At 36.9% G+C, this 5,392-nt stretch overlaps 1 protein-coding gene across 2 annotated transcripts in view; it reads left to right on the top strand.

Annotated features, from left to right (window-relative positions):
- The window catches only part of tfr2 (transferrin receptor 2), a 19,798-nt gene extending 19,477 nt beyond the window's left edge, over positions 1–321 (top strand). For both annotated transcript variants that reach the window (XM_052540779.1, XM_052540778.1), the window contains exon 18: positions 1–321. This exon is cut by the window's left edge and continues 314 nt beyond it. The gene's annotated coding sequence lies outside the window, so the exon portion shown is untranslated.
- The last annotated feature ends 5,071 nt before the right edge of the window (positions 322–5,392 follow it).

The following is a 5,392-nucleotide window of genomic DNA, read 5'->3' on the forward strand; positions in this document are numbered from 1 at the left end:
GACCACTGAACATTATCTCCTTGTAAATTAATTCTTAATTAACAGTTATGATTGAGAAGAGATTCTTTTTTTGTTACTAAGTGATAATGAGACTCTTATGAATGTGAGCAGTAATTATCGAGAGCAGTGACTCTCATAATTATGACAGTCGTACTGTCGTCCAATCAAGAAGCAGCATCTGCTATCGATCGACTCTGTGCTGTCACGTGACCTGATCAGCTGATCATGTTTTCTGTATTGATCAGATATTGATTAGATTCTTATGAATTTACGCACGTGCTGTATGGTGCACTTCAATAAAATGTGTTACTTTTGTGTCAATTTCAGTCTCATTGTGATTTTCAGATGCATTTGAAAAATTCAAAGGTAAATATATCCATCATGTTTTTAATTAAAATAGCTCTGGTATTTTTTTTTTTTTATATTTTAATGTATTGCGAAATAAGGTGAGGATATTTATCCCTGTATAGAAAGCCATAAGATAGCAGAAATAAAAAGGTTTTGAACATCAAGTTTTTTTTTAAGAAAAGCCTGCATTTATTTGATCAGAAAAAAAAGAGCAGTAATTCTGTGTGAATATCTATTAAAGTGTAATGTATTTCTGTGATGCTCCGCTGTATTTCCAGCATCATTCCTCCAGTCTTCAGTGTCACATGATCTTCAGAAATCATGAAAATATGATGATTTACTGCTCAAGAAACATTAATTATTATTCATATTTAAAACATCTCAGGGGAATTTTTTCAGGTTGCTTTCTTGAATAGAGAGTTCAAAAGAACATACATTATGAATGTCTTCATCATCATCACTTTTGATCAATTTAATGCATCTTTGTTAAGTAGTATTCATTTTTATAATTTCTCCCCTTCCCCTCTTTTGTATAATGCGAATATTTGGATCTTTCTGTTCATCAAATAATCCTGAAACAATATACTCTGCTGTTTTAAATGTTAATAATAATAATCAGAAATGTTTCTTGAGCAGTAAATCATCATATTATTCTGATTTCTGAAGATCATGTGACACTGAAGACTGGAGGAATGATGCTGAAAATACAGCGGAGCATCACAGAAATACATTACACTTTAACACAGATTCACACAGAAAACAGATGTTTACATTAGAATAATATTTCACTATTTTTACTGCTTTTGCTGTGTTTCTAATCAAATAAATGCAGGCTTGGTAAGCAGAAGAGACTTCTTTAATAAAATAAACAACAAATAAACTCGGGGTCCGTTTCTGAGGCATTTACTTCATGACTGATTACTTTCATGAATTATGTTTTTCAAAACCATAACAGAAATTGAGGATTATATACACTTGCGTAACATTAAGAACAGAATCCAGCTCTGGTAATAATATAGGACTACATATTGAGATTATTATAATTTTTTAATGTAATATTGAATTTAGATGAATGAATTTGGTTTATATGTTCATAAACCAACATTATATTTAGCAGTCATTAAAATATTAAAATGACAAAAAATTTTAACCAAAAAGGCTATACTTCAAATCCAAACTAACGAAGGCCTAAACTGAATTAAAATGTCATTTTTAACAGCGATACACTAGAATAACAAATGCATGCACTGTTTATTTACACTTATATCCATGCAAATTATATCTTGAATCTTTAAAGTTAAATATGAGTTTGCATTAATTTTCTTTGACTCCAGGATCCTGATCTTCTTCACCGGTGCTAGCTCCGCCCATCATGATGTCATATCCTGTGGAGAGAGAGGGATTTGTCTTTAAACTGAGGTGGTGTTATATTATTGTAGCAGTAATATTTCAGATATATTTTCCTCTGACAGTGTGTGGGACTCACAGGCGTTGAGATGAAACGATTGAGTGATGTCACTCAGATCTGAGGAAATCTTCCCCGAGGATTGTTCTTCATCTCCGTTGCTCTCCTCATTGTTCTGCTCTTCTTCACTTCCTCCTTCATCCACCGCATCTCCTCCTTCCTTCTGTTCTCCATCCTCGCTCTCTCCATCACCCTCTTCGTCTCCTCCTTCCTCTTCCTCCTCTGCTTTCTTCTCTTCCTCGCAGTCGCTCTGAAAAGCATCAGGTTTTGTTTCTGATCGAGAGGCTAATGAAGGGAAACCGGTTGAACAGCTTCACTACTTCAGTCTCTGTTTGAACGGCTAAAATCATATTTGGATTCAAATATAATAATGTTGACAGGTTTGTGTTACAGGTACATTTCAACGAGTTCCCTGTAAACAAGTCAATAGTGTGTGTGTGTTTATGTGTGAGTGTGTAAGTGTATGCATTTCTCTCTCTCTCTCTCTGTGTGTGTGTGTGTGTTTGATACCCCGTTGTCTTCTTCACTCTCTGATCTCGTCACTCTCCTCCGCTGCATCTGTTTGTATCATGACAGAAACAGTGATGTTGATTTAGCATCATGTCCTGAAGTGCCCCTCGAATACTAATAGTACAACAAAACAGACACAAGCACGTACTACTTCATCTCTTCTACTTCAAACATTCATATTAATTTCAGTGAGATTCAGAGTATTTCTGATATAAGACTTCCCAGACAGCAAGGAGTTTCAGCCCAGATCTGGCCCACATCTGGATTTCACGTGGGCCAGACGTGGGCCGGATCTGGGCCAACACTGTGTTGCTGTCTGGGATTAAACTGTCCTTCATTTGACCGATCATTTTCTGGAAGAAAGTAAAACCACCAAACACACACTTACAGGCAGCGAGTGTCCGAGCGCCAGAAGAACAGAAATCAGCAACGCAATCTTCATCCTTAAAGACACCGTATAACAATCAAAGCAATCAATTAAGCGTCTTCAGGGTTTCTGCGGGTCTTAAAGTCTTAATTCATAAATCAGAACAGAAGATCTTCAATTCATAAAGCCGTGGCATTAAATGTTGCATGCACTGCAAAAAAAGATATGCCTCAGTGTTTTGTCTTGTTTTCCAGAGCAAACATCTTAAATGCATGCAAGATGCATTTACGTACTTGAGATGCAAAGTGAAGATATGAAGTCTTGTTTACAAGTTTATTTTTTTTTTATATTGTTCTTGTTTTATCCATGAACTCACTTTATTTCGATCAATTTCTCAAAAAACAAGACTTCATATCTTCAATAATTCTGCATCTCCAGTAAATGTTTGAACTGGAAAATAAGACAATTGTCTTTAATGCATGCCTTAAACTCTCTCAACTTGATCAAAAAATAGTCTTAAAAGTCTCAAACTGTAGCCTGCAGACACTCTAGTTAAGAGCAGGTGATTGGTTCTTACCTGTGATGGACCTGAAGAGCTCAGTTAGTCAAACACGGAGAGCAGCAGGAGATCACGAGCTGAAGGTCGTCTGGATCTCCTCGATCTGACCGATGGCTTTTAAAGGAGCTTTCCGAGATGCGGGGGCCGACAGACAGACGATGTGTGTTTTAATGAACATAACTGAGCCCCTATAAACTCTATTTGTGTCTGACCACAGGCAGACGGGCTGAAAAATAGCTCTTTTGTAAACTGAGCTCATTGCCGGACGCTGATATGAATTTTGATTATACAGATGTTTAATATAGACGTTTTAATTTCCCCTGTGAGACAATCACAGCACTTTTGTGGGCAGATTTAATTGAAAGTGAGATCTTCAGGACGTGTGGGCATTCTTTCTCCAGATCGCTCCTCGTTGTGCTGATGATGCAATGAAAAACCACAGGAAACTGTAAAAATGTGCCGTGACCTTCCTTTATTAGAGAGGAACTTCATTTGCAACTGAAGCGCTGATTTGGAAAATGAGTCTTCCAGATGTGTTTTCAAAGCTGGACACATCTGGTTCAGGAAAAATAAAATATATTTTATCATAGATAAAAACATTCAAACCGGATTAGTTTTTATGTTATGTGTATGTAAATTAATGTTTACTTCAGGTGTTATCTGCATTGTTTACGGTCTTTTGGGGCAGGATAAGTGATATTTAAACCATTTAGGTGTGTGTGTCTGCTGCACACTGATGACACGGGTGACATATCCAACACAAAATATAGCTTATTTCTTTATGAATATAATTATTCAGGAATTATATTACATGAACGTATTAGTATCTGAAAATGGATTTGAATATATTACAATGAATAATACAATATACTGTACATAGTCATTTATTTCTCTTAATAAATTCAGATTTCAGAATTAGCACTTTGTCGTTTGTTACATATATGTTGAGGTCACGTCCGTCTGATGTTTATCATGTTCATAATGTTACTGTAATGGACGTAGCTTTTTAATAAGTATGGGAAATTACCGACATTTAACAAAAAACGGTAACATGCCTAGGGTGTTAGCATTGTAATAATGTTTAAAGATTTATAGACGCTGACTTGTTAGGTGATGTTTTCTCATTAAAATCATACAATCTCCTATTAATTCAATAGAACGTTTATGCACACTAGGGATTACCAATATGGCGGCGCGGCGGCTTCACTTCAATGACGCCATGAGCAATCCACTGCTCGATCATCGTTGCTAGAAAACTTTGTTTCATTTACTGTGTTTTTTACCATGGTAAATACATGCTGAAGCGGCGCTTGGATTTGCGTCTGCCTATTTTTACTCCTCTGGTGTGAAGCCTCTTCGTGTGAAGACCATCGACTCTACCTGCATGACTCCACCGAGCAAGGACACCGAGAAGACATTTAAGTATTGCTTTTCTCCCCTTTCTTTACTTTTTGTATAGCTTATTCTCACATACTTATTTAAGTCACTTGTAGTCACTATGTGATTTCAGATCTCTACCATCAATACAAACACTTGGAGAGCACGCTATGTACGTCGAAGGCAGACCTATCTCAAAAACCTATGGCCTGTCCCTCTGACCTCTACTAATACGCTCTCTATTCCAGTTGGTCTCTGGAACTGCCAGTCTGCAGTTATCAAAGCAGACTTCATTTCTTCTATTGTTACTCATTCCGTTCTCAACCTCATATCCCTAACTGAGACTTGGATCAGACCTGAAGACACTGCAACTCTTGCAGCCCTCTCCACTTATTTCACTTGTTCCCACACTCCTTGTACGACTGGGAGGGGTGGAGGTACTGGTCTCCTCATATCAAAAGGATGGAAATGTGAAAATTTTCTCCATTCTGTCACCGATGGAGTTTCGGTTCCTTGCCGCTGTCGCCTCTGGCTTGCTTAGTTGGGGTCACTTCATCTACAGCGATATCATTGACTTGATTGCAAATAAATGCACAGACAATATTTAACTGAACAGAGATGACATCACTGAATTAAATGATGAACTGCCTTTAACTATCATATTGCATTATTGACACACTGTTTTCCTAATGAATGTTGTTCAGTTGCTTTGACGCAATGTATTTTGTTTAAAGCGCTATATAAATAAAGGTGACTTGACTTGACT

The sequence above is a fragment of the Carassius gibelio genome, chromosome A23 (assembly GCF_023724105.1).
Source record: "Carassius gibelio isolate Cgi1373 ecotype wild population from Czech Republic chromosome A23, carGib1.2-hapl.c, whole genome shotgun sequence".
NCBI lineage: Eukaryota > Metazoa > Chordata > Actinopteri > Cypriniformes > Cyprinidae > Carassius > Carassius gibelio.